The 16,653-nt window shown below is 57.8% G+C and overlaps 1 protein-coding gene across 4 annotated transcripts in view; it reads left to right on the top strand.

Moving 5' to 3' along the window:
* The window catches only part of IQSEC1 (IQ motif and Sec7 domain ArfGEF 1), a 142,147-nt gene that overhangs the window by 59,597 nt on the left and 65,897 nt on the right, over positions 1-16,653 (top strand). The window contains exon 1 of one of the 4 annotated variants that reach the window (XM_043886883.1): positions 7,971-8,097. The exons of the other annotated variants lie outside the window; for them this stretch is intronic. The gene's annotated coding sequence lies outside the window, so the exon portion shown is untranslated. Of the gene's footprint in view, positions 1-7,970; positions 8,098-16,653 lie in introns of those variants that run through there. 4 annotated transcript variants of the gene reach the window in all.

The raw sequence follows: 16,653 nt of genomic DNA on the forward strand, positions 1-16,653 counted from the left end.
CGGCCCAGCCCGTCTGCTGGTCCGTCCAGCCCCCGGGCCCCGGCGTTCGGGAGCCTCTTTGCGGTGTGGGGACAGACAGAGTGCGGGGGACAGAGTTTCACACCCTCCCCCTCCTACAGACCCCCGCCCCACCTGAACATGGGCGTCCCAGGGCAGGGGTCTGTGCGGGTCAGGCTCGTGGGCGGTCCCGGGCACAGAGTAGGTGCTCAGTCCATATCACTGGGTGGGCGGATGCCCCCGACATCCCCTCGGGCTCTGGCTGTGTCTTATCTTTGGGGATCCCCCAGGAGTGCGACGAGACAGACACCCCCATGGGAGGTGTGTTCACAACATTGTCCATGCCTTTTCTCCTCTGGGGGCCATGGCTTTATTCTCAGGGGTATTCAAGTCCCACTCAATATTTTTATGTGTAGATTCATTGAGTTATTTTGAAACAATTTCAGTCCTGAAGACACCTGGAAAAATTGAAAGAAAAAAAAAGTCTTCCATGCACCTTTCACCCAACTTCATCATAAGTAACATTTCACCAAGTTTCACTCTTTCACAAAAAGACTTCTCTCCCAGAACTTTTTGAGAGGTCATCACAAACTTGCAGCCCAGTGACCTTTACTCCTAAATAAGACTTCAGCTTGTGTTTCCTAAGAGCAAGGACATTCTCTTATGTAACCACGATCCAGTAGCCAAATTCATGAGACTTAACATGGACACAGTTTTAGGATCTAAAATACACTTTAAAGGGACTTCCCTGGTGGTTCAGTGGTTAGGACTCCACTGCAGGGGGTGTGTGTTCTACCCCCAGTGGGGTAGCTAAGATCCAACATATTGCACGCAGTGCCGCCAAAAAGATTTTTTAAAATACAATTTGCAGTCATGTCTCACCAGTCATCCAAGTAATAGCAGGTCTTTTTTTCCAATCTCTGACCTTGCATTGTATTTCGTCATCATGGGTTTGTTTTTTTTTTGAAACTTTACCAAGGTTTAATTTATGCACCATAAAATTCACTCGTGTGAAGTATACAATGTAATGATTATTAGTATATTTACAGAGCTGTGTAACTGTCGGCACAATTTTATTTTAAATAATTTCAAATCGTCTTGAAAAGAACCCTCGTGTCTTTTTTCCGTCACTGTCTTGTCCCGCCTCAGTCCCCAACAATCCCTAATCTTTCTGTCTGTAAATTAAACTTTCTGAGCATTTCATAGAAATGGAATCACACAGTAAATGACCTTTTGTGACCGGCTTCTTCCACTTGGCCTGTCCAAGTTTCAGCCTTGCTGTGGCAGCGGTCAGGACGTCACCCCTTCTTAGTCAGACTCTTGCAGAGATAGACCGCGTGTAGTTTATCTACTGACCACAGATGAGGAACATTTGGGTTGTTTCCAGTTTTCGAGTATTGTGAATATACTGCTCGGGACATTACCATACAAGTGGTTACATTCTAAATACAAGTCTCTGGTTCTAATGATTTGCAGATATTTTCCTGCAGTCTGTGGCTTCTATTGTGTTAGTTTCAGACGTACAGCAAAGTGGTTCATATACATACACACACTTTTTAAGCTTCTTCTCCATTGCAGGTTATCACAGGTATTGAGTACAGTCACTTGTGCTTTGTAGTGGGTCCTTGTTGGTTATCTGCTTTATATTGGTCGTCCCTTTTGAAGTGAAGTGCAAACATTTTGAAAGAGTCCAGATTATCATGTTTTTGTTTTATGTCTTATATCTTTGAGGTCATATCTAAGAATCACTGCCTAATTCAAGGTCAGGATGATTTCTGCCTCTGTTTTCTTCTAAGAGTTTCATAACTTTAACTCTTACATTCAGCTCTTTGATCAGTTTGGGGTAATTTTTGTGAATAACGGGAAGCGAGGGACCATATGCAGCGTTTTTCCTGGGTGGATTAACCAGTTGTCCCAGCGCTGTTTATTGCAGAAACGATTCTTTCCTATGAACTGTCTTGTCAAAAACCCTTTGACCATAGAGAGTAGGGGTGGGGAGAAAAGGTTTTAAAAACCATTTGACCGTGATACAATGCTGTTTAAAGCGTTGTTTGTAAAATTCACGTGGCCGCGGCGGGTCTTAATTGCAGCACGCGGGACCGTTGTATCGTTATGCGGAATCTCTCACCAGGGTGCACAGATGTCCTAAGTTACTCTGCGGAACGTGGGATCTTAGTTCCCCAGGCAGGGATCGAACTCGTGTCCCCTGCTTTGGAAGGCTGATTCTCAACCACTGGACCGTCAGGGAAGCCCCCCAAATGTTACCTTCGTGAAGATGATGACCTTCCCCCATTTAACAACAGTATATTCCAGACCACTGGGACGACGCTAAAAACCGAGTTCTGCTGCCTGGTTTCTGCGACTGCTTTTCCTGTTGTGTTTCTGGACTCGTGGCCATCAACGGCTCCTCTGGTCAATTTACACATTGCATTGACCTCATGTAGCTCTGGGTGCGGTGTTCCTTCAAGTGTGCTCTGATGAACCTTGCAAACTGCCTTCTTAGGTGTCCGCCCGTTCTTTTTTCTTTTTTTTTTTTTGGAAAAATATTTATCTATCTGGTTGTGCCAGGCCTTAGTTGCAGGACATGGGACCTTCAATCTTCATTGCTGCAGATTTCAAATGCTTTTTTTTTTTCTTTCAAATCCTCTTGAAAAGAAATGATGCATGTGGAATCTTTAGTTGTAGCATGCGAACTCTTATCTGCAGCATGTGGGATCTAGTTCCCTGACCAGGGGTCAAACTCAGGCCCCCCGCATTGGGGGCTCGGAGTCTCAGCCACTGGACCACCAGGGAAGTCCCTCCACCGGTTCTGAAGTTTGAGAAGCCCTTAGTGTAGAACCATTTCTCAGGTAGGAAAATAGAGGCCTGTATAGAAAAAGGGATGTGTCCAGAGCCATGCATCTGTGAGAGCCTGCAAGCCCGCACAGAGGCCGCGAGGAGTAAGTAAGAGCCTCTTCGGAAGTCATTCAGCCCCCAGCCTCGGTCTCCTCCCTTGTAAAGCGGACAGAGCATCAGTGCCTCTCAGAAGCACAAGCAGTGGACACAGTGTGGGAGAGAGTCCAGCTCCGAGCCCGCCTGACTCAGAGTGGGCACCGTGCGTGAGGCTGTGCCCACCACCTGGCCCTGCGCCCAGGTCCCCGTCCTCCAGGGCATGTCCTCTGCCCAGCAGAGCAGCCCTCAAGGGCCCCTCCTGGCTCCAGCCATCCCCCCACCGAGCCCACCTCACTGTCCCCAGGGCTTAGCCACTGACTGGGCACGGCTATCGCAGGCCCTGTGTCAATCGACGCGGGCGACACAGAGAGGCTTCCACCTCCATCCCCGCCCCGGGAAGTGTGGGCAGCGAACAGACTCCTTAACTGATGGTTAGAGGACAGCGTGGCAGTGGTTATTTTTATTGTTAATAGCCAACGGTTCTTGAATTTCTCTGTGTGTGAGCCAAGATGTCTAGAGGAGGTAACTTTTTGCAGCTGGATCTAAAGGCTGGCTTCGGACTCCAGCTAACAGGCAAAAAGCATTCATTAGGGATTTTTGCCAGTTTGGTGGGGGGAGGGATAGATAGAAGGATGAAGAGAGGCCAGAAAGTGCCGAATCGTCAATGTCCAGCCAAAGAGCGTCATCGTGGTTCGGTGGGTGATGGGGGTCACAGATTATTGGGTGAGTGGTTCAGTCTCCCTGCAGGAGGCATTGCTCCCCCCCACCCCCCAACACCTCCACCCTGCTCACAGGCCTAGTGCCTGGTCTTCTGTCCGTGCCCCTAGGAACAGATCTCCAACCCCGACCTGTGGGCCTGCCACCAGGGCTGATCTGGAGAGGAAATGTGAACCCGGAGTTTCCTACAGGGCACCGCGGGTGGGAGAAGGAGCAGGGAAGGGCACGGCGGCCAGCCTGGAGGCTGCGGGCCGAGGCGGCGGAGCCCCGGCCCCCGCTCCCACCGCCCATGGCCAGGGGCCCCACCTCCCGGCAGCATTCCACATCGGGCTGGCTCTTCCAGCCAGAAGGTTCTCGGGCTGATGTGACATCAGAGCTGCAAGGAGCTTTGGCACTTGCCTTGCCCTGGGCTTCCTGTCTGCTCCATCAAGGGGCCCTTGAAGCTCAGAGGACGACAGAAGAGATCGTCCCCAGGGAGTTAGCCCCAGCCCAGGTCAAAGCAAGCCTCTCAACTCCCTGTGCAGTCTCAGAAATGATTCTTTTTAAAACATTCTTTTTTAGTTGCATGTAGTCCATGCAGAGGGGCTTCCCAGGTGGAGCCAGTGGTAAAGATCCCGCCTGCCAATGCAGGTGGATGTCAGGGACTCAGGCTCGACCCCTGGGTCAGGAAGATCCCCTGGAGGAGAGCGAGGCAACCCCCTCCACTATCCTTGCCTGGAGAATCCCGTGGACAGAGGAGCCTGGCGGGCTACGGTCCCTAGGACTGCACAGGGTGGGACCCGAGCAAAGTGACTAACACACAGCACACACGTGCAGAGAGCACGAAAGATATTAAATGGGACATCTCAGTGAAACCCCAGTCTCCTTCCCACTCAGCCCCCGGCTCTCCATGCTCTTTCCCAGGACACCGAGGTACCGTTTCTCAAGCATCTTGGCCAGAGATGACACGTCCACACACCCGCATATGCTCTGAGCCCCCTTTCTTATGAAACAAAGCGATGCGCCATGCCCTGTGGTGCTCCTTGCTTTTTCCACTTACAGAAAAGTCTTACACTTGGAGATTGTTCCTTGCCAGTCACGTGCAGAAGGGCATCTTTTTTGACCGATGCGTACGTTTCTGCCGCCCAGATGTATCATGACAGTCATCTGTCGAGCAATCCTTCATTGGTGCACTCAGTTCAGTTCAGTCGCTCAGTCGTGTCTGACTCTTTGTGACCCCATGGACTGAAGCAAGCCAGGCTTCCCTGTCCATCACCAGCTCCTGGAGCTTACTCAAACTCACATCCATTGCGTCGGTGATGCCATCCAACCATGTCACCCTCTGTCCCCTTCTCCTCCTGCCTTCAGTCTTTCCCATCATCAGGGTCTTTCACTGGTGCACTTGTAGGTAATAAGATTCCAATCATTTGTATTCACTTTAAAGAGAGTTGCTTAATTTTTTAAAGGCATGTAAAGAAGAAGCTTTAATTAGCCCATGAGCTTGTCTATGTGCAGATAATCCCTGATGACTTTTTAAAAACCAACTAACCCTCAGTTGTTGCTATTCTTAGTTCCTTAGTCCTGCCTGACTTTGTGACCCCATCGCTGTAGCCCGCCAGGCTCCTCTGTCCATGAGATTTCCCAGGCAGGGATACTGGAGTGGGTTGCCATTTTCTTCTCCAAGGGATCTTCCTGACCCAGGGATCGAACCTGCATCTCCTGCCTTGGCAGGCAGATTTCTGACCAGTGAGACACCAGGCACGCCCTCAGAATACAGGTGTAAAACGAAAAGGAAAAGCTCCTCCCTCTCCCGTCCCCTACATCCTCCCAAAAGGCCGCCATCGATAGCAGGTTGTTTGGGTGTGTGGGTATCCTTTCAGGGAGAAGCAGTAGGAAATGTCAGTACACACATGTGTCTAACCTTTTACAATGTACACAAGAGGGACTGCAACATACAGCCTTCTGTCCCTTGCACTTCTCAGCAGAAAGGCGTCCTGGAGCTCTTCCTGGGAAGTCTCAGCCTGTGGGTGCCGTCATGCCGGCTCCCTCTCCCCCAGGGCTGGACACCAGAGGTGTTTCTCCTCTGTCTGCTCACTCTGACAGCGTGCTGTGTGCAACTGCCCTTGTGTCTTTATGCCAGCATGCTGGACGCCTTTGGCAGGTCACCCTGCAAAAAAGCTTGCGCCATCTTGCACCCCACCTGCCAGTACTCGGGGTGCATCCATCTCCCACTTGTCACAGCAAAAGCATTATCAAACTTGTTCTTTTTTTTGCCAGCCTGGTAGACACACACGATGACAAACATGTTGTATTTCAGTTTGTATTTTTTTAATGTGCATTTAATTACAAGTGAAATTGAATATCTTTCCATGAACCGCTTGTTTGTATCCGCTGCTCTCTTTTTTCTAATTGGTTAGTCATCTTTTTCCCATCTCTTTAAAAGAGCTCTTTATGTATTAGGGAAATTAACTTTCATCTCATTCTCCTCAATGAACTTCTGTCATCTGTGCTGCAGATCTTCTTTTTAAGCGAACCCTTTGTCTTTTTTACTTTGCGGTATGTGTTATTCCATGTAGAAGTTCTCATTTTTATATAGTTAGATTTATCCGGATTTTCTGCTGTGGCTTCTGGGAATACAAATATTTACACAGCGCATCTTACACAACCTCTGACACATTATCACAGTTGATCCTCAGAGCAGCCTTTGAAGGGGGGCAGGCTGAGGGTTTTTATCATCGGATCTGTTTTGCAGATGCATTCAAATGAGGCTTAGAAAGGTGGTGGCTGAACAGCTTCTGAGACCTTTGTTCTTCCCAGGCCCCTCCCCTGACTCCCCGAAAGCCAGGTAACTCCCTCCTGGCATTGACGACAAAAGGAGATAGCTTCTCTGTGACAGCTTTTTTAATGATTAAAACTACAAGAATCTTCTGCAAGGCATCTTTTTTTTTTTTAAGTTTTTGAAAGTATAAAATTAGTTCACAGTTTTTAAAAACAAAACTTCCAATGATGACATGGGGTTTGGGGTCCCAGGGGGACCACTGTCCTGGTTTCAGTGAGCATCAGGGGTGAGGAAGCCCTCCCAGGAGCGGGGCCATTCCTGGTCCATCTCTGCCATCACCAGGGCCCTGTGTATTCCCGGAAGAGCTCAGGCGCTCCTATGTGGGCGAGACAAAGAGACTTAGGTGGCCCTGCACTTGGCCGGCTGTGTGAGTGTGGCCACGAGACTTCCCTTCTCTGTGCCGCCCTTGTCTGTGGAACCCGGATCATCGTTCCCAGCTTAAGTAAATGAACGAAGTGTCCACCTCTCACTTGTCATCTGCCTGTTCCTTCCAGCATCCACGGCCTACTCCCCACCTGGCCCCCGTATCCAGAGCCAGGAGCTGTCAGGGGGCACAGTCAGGCTCCCCCCACCGTGCCCCAGAAGCCCAGAGAGGGAAGTGCCTTGCCCAAGGTCACACAGCCCAGGGTAGCAGGGCGCTCGAGGCGACTGTCTCCTGACTCAACCACATCACGGGCCTCCTCCCCTCTGGACCGCTGCGGCCCGGGCCCAGCCTCCTGTCTCGCCGTTTCTGGCCACCAGGGCGCGCGCCCTAACCGGCCCGGCTGCGGCCGCCGTGCTCCCATGTGGTCGCGGGCTGCCCGCTGCCCACCCAAGGAAGGCCTCCTTAACCTGGGGTCAGGGCTTTCAGAACCGCCCTACACACCAGGCAGCGCGCCCTCCTCGGCTGCTTGTTCCCGGGGTACAAACCTCCTGGAGCGCCCTGCCCCTTGCAGGCCGCCTGCGCCGCTCCGTCCCCACGGCCTGTCCGTCTCCGAGGCCGGGCCGCCCCCCGACGCCCGCCCCCAGCAGTCCGTGGGTGCCCAGTCCGTGTTTGTTGTTGGGTAGGGGGCGCCGCCGGCAGGCCCGGACCCTCGTCCCCAAACCGCCCGGAGCGGGTTACACAGCCCTCCCCCGCAGCACGCTGCGCGACCCTGCGCCCGTGGCTGACGCTCTCTGGGCCTCGGTCTTCTCATCCGAGAACTGGGCGGCTGGGGGGAGGGGGTTGGGCATGACCGGCGGGGACCAAGGTCCTCCGTGGGAGGGGCCTGTGGCTGCGGCTCCGGGGTGTTTATCTGGGGGTCTCGGGGAGTCGGAGCGAAAGGCCGGGGTCACACAGCGTCCCCCCACCCCGCCCCGCCGCGCCTGGGCTGTGCGAGACCCACTCCCCGCCCGGCCCCGCCAACTCCAACGGCCTCGACTGGCCGGGCTCGGGTGACGTCGGCGGCTGGGGCGGCACCCGGCCCCCGCCCCCCAACCGCTGCCGGGGAAACTGAGGCCGCGCACGCCAAGGTCACGGCGCGGAGGCCGGCCGGCCGGCGGCGCTCGGGCTGGGGCTCCGCGCTCCCGCCCGCGCTCCTGCGGCCGCGGGGACGGCGGGGACAGCGGGGACGACGCGGCGGCGCGCGCTCGTAGGCTGCGGGCGGCCCCGCGAGGTAGGAGGCGGGCCGGCGGGGGGCGCGCGCGGCGGCGGGCGGGGCCGGGGGCCGGGGGCCGGGGGTCCGCTGGGGCCGAGTCTGCAGCGACGCGCGAGCGGCGCCCTGGAGCCGGGCGGGGGCGGGGGGCGGCTGTGCGGAGCCGGGCCCGGGGGGAGGACCGAGGCCGCAGGCGTGGGGCCGTAGCGGGCCCGGGCTGGCCGCGGGGCTGGGGCCGGGGCGCCGGGCGTTCGGAACCGGGCTCTGCGGTGGCGCTCCCGGGGACGCAGGTGACGGAGCCTCACGGCTCTGCGGATTGCTCCTCCGAAACCCCGTGGAAGGCGCGATCTGGGGGAGGGGGCTCAGGGCATTCGTCCCCGCGTCTGCACCGCTGGCTGCCTCGCCTGGGCTGGGAAACATGAACCCAGGCCCGGAGGGTCGCGGGGAGGAGATGTGGCCCCCTCCACGGCCTCCCTTCTCCCCACCCCCACCCCCTCCTCTGTGCGCCGCCTCTCCGCGGAGAAACCCGGCCTGGGATCCGGGGTCCGGAGCCTGCGGGCGGGGAGGTTGAGGCATCTCAGGAATTCGTTGGGAACCAGATGGACGCTCCAGGGCTGGGCTGGAGGCGCTGGCCCTGGATTCAGCCTGCCCCTGACCCTCTCGTGACCTTGGGCAGTCCCTCCTCCCCTGACCACGTGGGCGAGACGCTGGTCCCTAGCCTTGGGGGTCCTTCGGGTCAGACCCCCCCAAGCAGGCAAGGAGTCGGATTAAAGGACTGTGCTCGGGGGCTGGAACGGCCACAGCCCAGATGGGGCAGGAGAGAGCAGGGTGTCTGGGAAGTGACCATGCGCTGTTGTGGGTATCAGGACGCTCTGTCTCACCTGCCAGCCTGGGGGGGAGCCCTCGTGGACCGAGGGGCTGTGAGTGCGGGTAAAGCCCTCCCCTGCCCAGCTGGCTGCCCTGTGAGGGGGCAGGGCTGGTTGGCATGATGTGGTCAGGCTGTCCCCTTGTCCCCACAGTCATGGGGAAAATCCCCCCCAAGTGTCCGCCAGGCAGTTGCCACTTTTAAGTGGCTAAGCTCTGCAGTGTCACAGCAGATGTGTTCCCGGAGCCAGCGGGGCGGGAGGATGACCGTGGGTGTCCCCTGCCCCGGCCGGCCGGGAGCTTCAGCCGCGGGCGGGCGGTCTGCTTGCCTGGCCAGCTCCGTGTGCTCCGCTCTGAGCATGCGCCGCCGAGGGGTGGGGGGGGCCCTCGCCCCGCACTTCCGGGAGCCCCTGCTCTGGCTCTGCCTTGAGTCCCCAGAGGACGGTGTGCAAACCCGCGCTCTGGTCACCCTCCCCTGCCCCCGGCTTTCGGCCTGGCTGGTCACTTGGGCTGGCCCGGCGGCCAAGCCTCTGCAGCCGTGAGGGGCCAGAGAGCCCGTGTGCAGTGGGGTTTGAAATGAGGGAAGAGAAGCGGCCGGGGACCCCCCGGAGGCCGGAAAGGACAGGCCGGGAGGTGTCCGGGGCGCCCCGGCGCAGCCCCTGAGCATCAGTGCTGCAGGGAGCATGTGGGGGCCCGCCTCCCATCAGAGCTGGGGAAACTGAGGCCAGAGAGGGGCAGGGACATGCTCAAGGTCACACAGCACCCCGGGCCCCCAGCTCTCCAGCAGTCCGGCCATCCTGGGGGAGCTGCAGCCTGGGGGAGGCTTGGAGGACTCAAGGCATCCCCCCCAACCCCGGAGGTCCCCGCAGTGGAGGGAGGAGGATGGGGACTCTGGCTCTGCACGGTTCGCGAGCATTAAGTCATCTGAGTCTCGTGACTGGAGTCGCCACCCTTCCCCATGGTGCCTGCCCTTCCAGCCACTTCTCTGCCCACCCTACTCCTGCCAGCCCCACGACGACGATGATCTGAGTCAGGCCCCTGCCCCGCTGTGCAGATGGGTTGCCCAGGCCAAGGCAGCACTGGGACCCCCCGAGTCCTCCGCCGTCTTTCGACCCGTGTTCTGACTCGGGGTGCTGGCTCCTAAGCGCCCTGAGAAGAGCACAGTCATCCGTTGCTCTTGCAGGGAGCTCCCAGCACGGGGGTGTGCAGGCTGGAGCCGAACACTAACTGGTCAGGGAGGGTTGACCAGATGTCTCATCACCCCGCCCACCTCATCCATCATAAACAGGGGGTTGGGACTGGGCTTGCTTGCTCCTGTCAGATGTTTCTGACATGGGCAGGTTCCTGTAGAGGCCGGGGCTCCCACCTCCTATTGTTGCTCAGACCCGGTGTTCATGGCCACCATAAAGTGTAACTCAGACTCATGTCTAGGGGCAGCATCTTCCAGTGCCCACTGCCTGCCCACTGGAGGCAGCCTTCAGCCCGCCCATTCTGGTGCCTGCCAGGCCCACCCCACCGATGCCACCCGAAAACCTCTGCTGGCCTTCACTCATCCATGTCACCTCTGGGGCAGCGTCTGCCTGAGGTCTCTGTGTCTTCCTCCCCTGGGGTCCCATCGCCACTGAACTGGGGAGGGGGGCCTGACTTCAGGACCCCCACCGCCCCGCCCCACCCCCGCCACCCAGACTCCGCAGTCCGGCTTAGAGAGGCAGGGTGCGGGCCGCCAAGTTCTCAAAGAACTGAGTGCATGCGGCCTTCTGACCCAGCACAAGCGCGGTTCAAGCCCAGCAAACATCTTTTAGACCTCGTCACGGGGTCTCACTCATACGATCCCATTTCATCTGGGAAGCCACAGAGCCGTCTGCTCACGTGCCTGAAGGCTCTAGAAACGTAATATCAGAGCAAGGATGTCAGCCCCAAGGCCAGCGGCACCCACAGGAGATGCTGCCCCCTCTTGCCCACCGCAGGCTGGAGTCCCTTCTGTGACTCAGGCCCTCGCGCCGGCCAGCTTGGCAGTTTGCACACTCAGATGGCCTGGGGAGGCGCTCAGAGGGGCCCGACCCTGAGAATCCCCTCGGGCTCTGCAGACCGAGACTAAAGTGTCTCAATGGGACCCTGTCGTTCCGCCTGCGAGTTTGGGCCTGGGCTACTGCAATCCTGCGGGACGACAGTCTCCTCCTCCCCAGACTCTGAATCCCCCGAGGGTGGGACAGTGGCCCAGGCACCGGCTGGTCCCCAGCGCCAGGGGCTAATGCGAGTCTTTGTTGTGCTCAACTGAGTTGGAGCCAAACAAGAAAAAAGGCAGTGAGTTCCCCTTGCTGGAGGTATGCACGCTGAGGTGGTCCAGAAGAGTCCTGTGTCTCGGGTGAGATGCCCTGGAGGGCCATTTTAGCTCCCGGACTCCCAGAGCCAATGACTTAAAAAAAAAAAAATTATCTGAGGACTTAATGAAAGCTATCAGGATGGTAGTGTAGGTTTGGAAAAGCGCTCAGCGCCAGGCTGTTTTAATAAAGGCATTCGCCCCGGGGTGTTACGGCAACGCTTCATTATTCTGCTTCTCCAGATTCGGGACTAGGATCAGGTCTTGGACTTGGTCAGGAGGCCTAAGTGAAAGTGAAAGTGTTAGTCGCTCAGTCGTGTCCAACTCTTTATGACCCCGTGGGCTATAGCCCACCAGGCTCCTCTGTCCATGGGCTTTTCCAGGCAAGAATACTGGAGTGCGTAGCCATTCCCTTCTCCAGGGGAACTTCCTGACCCAGGGGTTGAACCAAGGTCTCCCACACTGCAGGCAGATTCTTTACCATTGAATCACCAGGGAAGTCCATCCTAAAGGAAATCAGTCCTGAATATTCACTGGAAGGACAGATGCTAAAGCTGAAGCTCCAGTACTTTGGCCACCTGATGTGAAGAGCTGACTTATTGGAAAAGATCCTGATGCTGGGAAAGATTGAAGGCAGGAGAAGGGGGATGACAGAGGATGAGATGGTTGGATGGCATCACCGACACGATGGACATGAGTCTGAGCAGACTCCAGGAGTTGGTGAAGGACAGGGAAGCCTGGTGTGCTGCAGTCTGTGGGGTCACAAGGAGTCGGCCGTGACTTAGCAAGTGAACATCATCAAGGGGTCTAAGGACTAGGAGTGGGTTGCCATGCCCTTCTCCAGGGGATCTTCCCGACCCAGGGATGGAACCTGGGTCTCCTACATTGCGGGCAGATTCTTTACCGTCCGAGCCACGAGGGAAGCCCGTGCACGTAACCCTCTGAGCCTCAGGGTCCTCCGCTTTAAAGTGGGGGTGAGGACAGGGCCCCCCTCAAGGCGGTTATGAAGGTAATTCTGGAAACTGTGTCCATGTCATGCAGCTAGTTTCCGTTTTCTCCTCTGGGGATATTGAAAAGCTACTGGGTATTTCTAAGGCCTCAGAGTCCCAGTAGAAACACCAGCTCCATTGATTTTCTCATTCAACAAATGTTTCCGGAGCACCTCCAGACAAAACGCCCTGCCCTCTGGGAGCTTTGATTCCAGCGGCAGGAGACCCACAACAAATGAGGAAACAAACCAAGAAGAGCGTTTCAGCCGGTGCTGAGGGCTAAGAAGAATGCGTCTACCCTGGTCAGTGTTGGGGGGGTTTGCCGTGGAAGAGCCCGTCCAGCAGGGAGAGGAGGGAGCCCCCTTCACCCCGCCTGGGCTCTGGGAGGCTGAGACTGCAGTCCTGGCCCTGCCGGCTTCCCACTTGCTGTGCAGACTTGGGCCGGTTCCTTGCTGTCTCTGATCCCCGGCCCTGGTCTGAAGTGAGATAGCAGATTAGCCCCTCTCCAGCTCAGGTGCCCTGTGTGGCCGGGGGGTCTGTCGTGCCTGGGACGCTGCTGTCACGGCGGGGGTCCCTGCCTGTCCCGTGTCCCACAGCACACAGGGGCTCCATCTCAAACCGTCTTGCGGAAAGGTGGAAAGACAGGCCCAGGAGCAGCACCCCGGCCCAGAGACGCAGGGCAGCCGAAGCCCCCGCCCCACTCCCGAGGGCTCTCCCTGCAACCGTGGCCCCTCAGAGCCCGCACCATGCTGACTTCTGTGCTAATGCCGTCTTGCGCTCTGTCTTCCCGCCTGTCTGAGCAACTCTGTACTACATGGCCTTGTTCCTGTTCTGAGCTGTCTCTGCATAGGCCTTCCCAGGTGGCGCTAGAGGTCAAGAACCCGCCTGGCAATGCAGGAGAGGTAAGAGACCCGCGTTCCATCCCTGGATCAAAAAGATCCCCTGGAGGAGAGCATGCCACCCGCTCCAGTATTCTTGTCGAGCATCCCACGGTCAGAGGAGTTGGTGGGCGACCGTCCATGGGGTCACAAAGAGGGGGACACGCCTGAAGAGACGCAGCCCGCGGCACGGACGGAGATTTAGGCCAGGGAGGCTTGTTTGGGCCTGGCTCCTTCTCAGAGTCACGAGGAGCTGTCCCTCGGCCTTTTCACGGCTGTGTAGTATTCTGCTGCGCCGCCAGCCACACTGACGTTTCCAGCCTGTGTCTTCAGTTCGGGGCTGTGTTCTTGAACACCCCCCCACCCCGCCCAGGGCGCGGTCGGCCTCCTCTCTGCTGTTGATCTTGAACCGGGCCAGGTGGTAGGTGCTGTTCCACATCGTCCCCGAGCTGACCGGCCGGTGGTCCTTCCCTCCCGTCGCCCCCTCACCACCCACAACCCCTGATGTCAGTCTTGGCCATTTTCGCTCAGCGGGCTGGTGTGGAACGGTTCTCTGCGTCTTCCTGACTGCCGCTGGGGTTGAGCCGTCTTCATGTGCGTATTGGCTGTTTGGCTCTCCTCGGTGACGGGACTGTTGAAGCCTCCTGCCCGCCTTGGGCTGTCTTGGTTTTTCTGTTCTTGTTGATTTTGAGGATTCCTTAGGTGTTCCAGATTCCAGTCCTTCGTCAGTTATATATGTTGTAAATATCTTGCATTTTTCACTCTTCTGGAATCTTGGAATGAACGTCTCCGTTTCGGAGGTCTTACTTTGATCTTTCACTTCATTTGTGTGAGTGTGTTTTAAGAATCCTTTCCTACCCTGCAGTCATGAATTTGCCTTTTGCGTTAGATCTGTAATTGGTGTTGGGAAATGGCGTGAGATGAGGGTTCCATTTCATACACATGCACACGCGTGCACGCACACGCACACATGCTTGCACACCGCGTTTCCCCGCCTGCCCAGCACTGTTTGGTGACACGTGCGTCCCTTCCCTACCTGCTCCGCCCGTCCCCTGCTCCTGCACGCAGGCCTTCCGCCGGGCCGCGGCAGGGACAGCCCCCAGGCCGGCCGGACGGCCCTCCCCCGCTGCCCCGCCGCTCCTGCCGAACAGGTCTGCCGGCCGTCACGTGTCCGCTGGCGCTGAGTCGGGCTCTGGCGGATTAAGCAGGGGCTCAGGGCTTATGACCCGCGCCGGCCGCTGCTCGGGCCCGGGGCGGGCGGACGGAGCTCAGCTCTGGGGGCCGCAGAGGAGACCCCCAGGAGTCAGCGAGGCTGTGCGGAGGAGGCGGGAGGCCCCCAGCCCCGGCACTGGAGCAAGGTGAGAGCAGGTGGGGCGGCCCGGCGGTGTCTCTCCCGCCTGGCTCTGGGAACCTCTGTCTGGAAAACTAAATGTCGCCCCCCGCCATCCTTACCTTTCCATCTGGGTCTGCGGAGGGCGGGGGGGGGCAAACCAGAGCCAGGGGGTGGGGGGGAGCCGACAGGAAGACCTGCCAGGGTTCAGGCCACTGTGCGGGATCACCTGAACACACACAAACACACACACACACACACAGACACACACACACCCAGGCACACACACACACACAGACACACACACACCCAGGCACACACACACACACAGAGACACACACACACACACACACCCAGGCACACACCCAGGCACACACACATAGACACCCACACCCAGACACACACACACACAGACACACATACCCAGACACCCACACACACACCCCTAGACACACACCCAGACACACACACAGACACCCACACCCAGACACAGACACACATACCCAGACACCCACACCCACACCCAGACACACACACCCAGACACACACACACACACAGACACCTACCCACTGGCTCCCGTGAACACGCCACACACACAAACACAGACACCCCCACACACACACACACGGACACACAGACACACACACACAGAGACACACAGACACAGACACACACACACAGACCCCCACAGACACAGACACACACACACAGACACACAGACACACACACAGACACACACACACACAGACACCCCCCCCCACACACACAGACACCCACAGACACAGACACACACAGACACACACACACACACAGACAGACACACACACAGACACCCCCCCACACACACAGACACCCACACACAGACACACAGACACACACACACAGACACCCCCACACACACAGACACACACAAACACAGACACACACACACACACACAGATACACCCCCCACACACACACAGACACACACATAGACACACACACCCACACACACACCCACACAGACTCCTGCCCACTGGCTCCCGAGGAACTCTGTGTCCTCTTCAGTGATGAGGGCTTGCCCTCTAGATGGGGGCGGGGGTGGCGGTCACTGCTGACCTCCAGTCCGCCCTCCAGATCCCAGTGTCTTTCCCCTTGCAATGGCCAGGACCTTCCTGCTCCTGGAGCTGTCCGAGCAGGGGAGAGGGGAGAAGTGGGTGTGTGCTGAGCACTATCTACGGACCAGGACCCTCCCCTTGGATGATCTTTACTCCTTTCCTGCAAGGTTGGGGGAATTCGCCCATTTAACAGATGAGGAAACTGAGGCTCGGCGAAGGGCTGTGGTCCAGCTGGGGCTGGGCTGGGAGGACAGCCCCCAGCACCTCGGCAGCCTGCCTACGTGAGCCCAGAGTCGCAGACTCTGCCCACCGCCTGCCAAGACCCAGCCCCTGGGGCCTCTGACAGCTCTGGGTGGCTGGGGGCGGGGGCGTTGGCCTGGGAGCAGAGCTGACTTGGGCTCGGCCCTTGCCTGTGCCTTGGGGGAGGTGGGGGGTGGGGGGTGGCAGTAACAGGCCCCACCCCTCCAGGTCGCTCTGAAATGTGCTGTGACTGAAAGGGCTTGCACACAGGGCCGCTCCCAACAGGCCCTGCGGCTTCGCTTTCGTTCCCACAGGGAAGGTCAGTACCTGGGTTCACTGCGCCCCCTGAAGTCCTGGGCTCCTTCCCCTTCTTCTCGTCCCGGGCTTTATTTACGTTTATCCTCTGCGTTTCCTGTTTGCTTAGGAAACACAGGCATGTGGTCCAGTCGTTCGGCCTTCTGAGAGGGTATGATGCGGACATGTGCCCCCTCCCCTCCCCAGAGCGAACCCGGCGGGCGTTCAGAGGTGTGATGGTCAGCAGGGTTCCTGCGTGTGTGTGTGCCCCTCCGCCGTATTTTAAAGGGAACCCGGCCTGGGCTCTGCCCCAGCCTGCGACTGCCCTCTGGGCCTTTCTCCACCCGCTGGGTTAGAGCCTCCCTCCAGCAGCCGCGCGTTTGTGGGTGCTGGCACCGGTTCCTCCTCGTCAGCAGGACTGAGGGAGGCTGCAGCCTGGCACAGGGCAAACAGGGGGGCTGCTGAGCTGCAAAGAACGGTCCCTCTGTGCCCTGAGAAGGCCCCGGTCGGGGCCCAGCTCCCCCTCCGGCCCACCCCGGCGGCACTGGGTCTGGAGCTCGGGTG

This window comes from Cervus elaphus, chromosome 24 (genome assembly GCF_910594005.1).
Source record: "Cervus elaphus chromosome 24, mCerEla1.1, whole genome shotgun sequence".
NCBI classification, from domain to species: domain Eukaryota; kingdom Metazoa; phylum Chordata; class Mammalia; order Artiodactyla; family Cervidae; genus Cervus; species Cervus elaphus.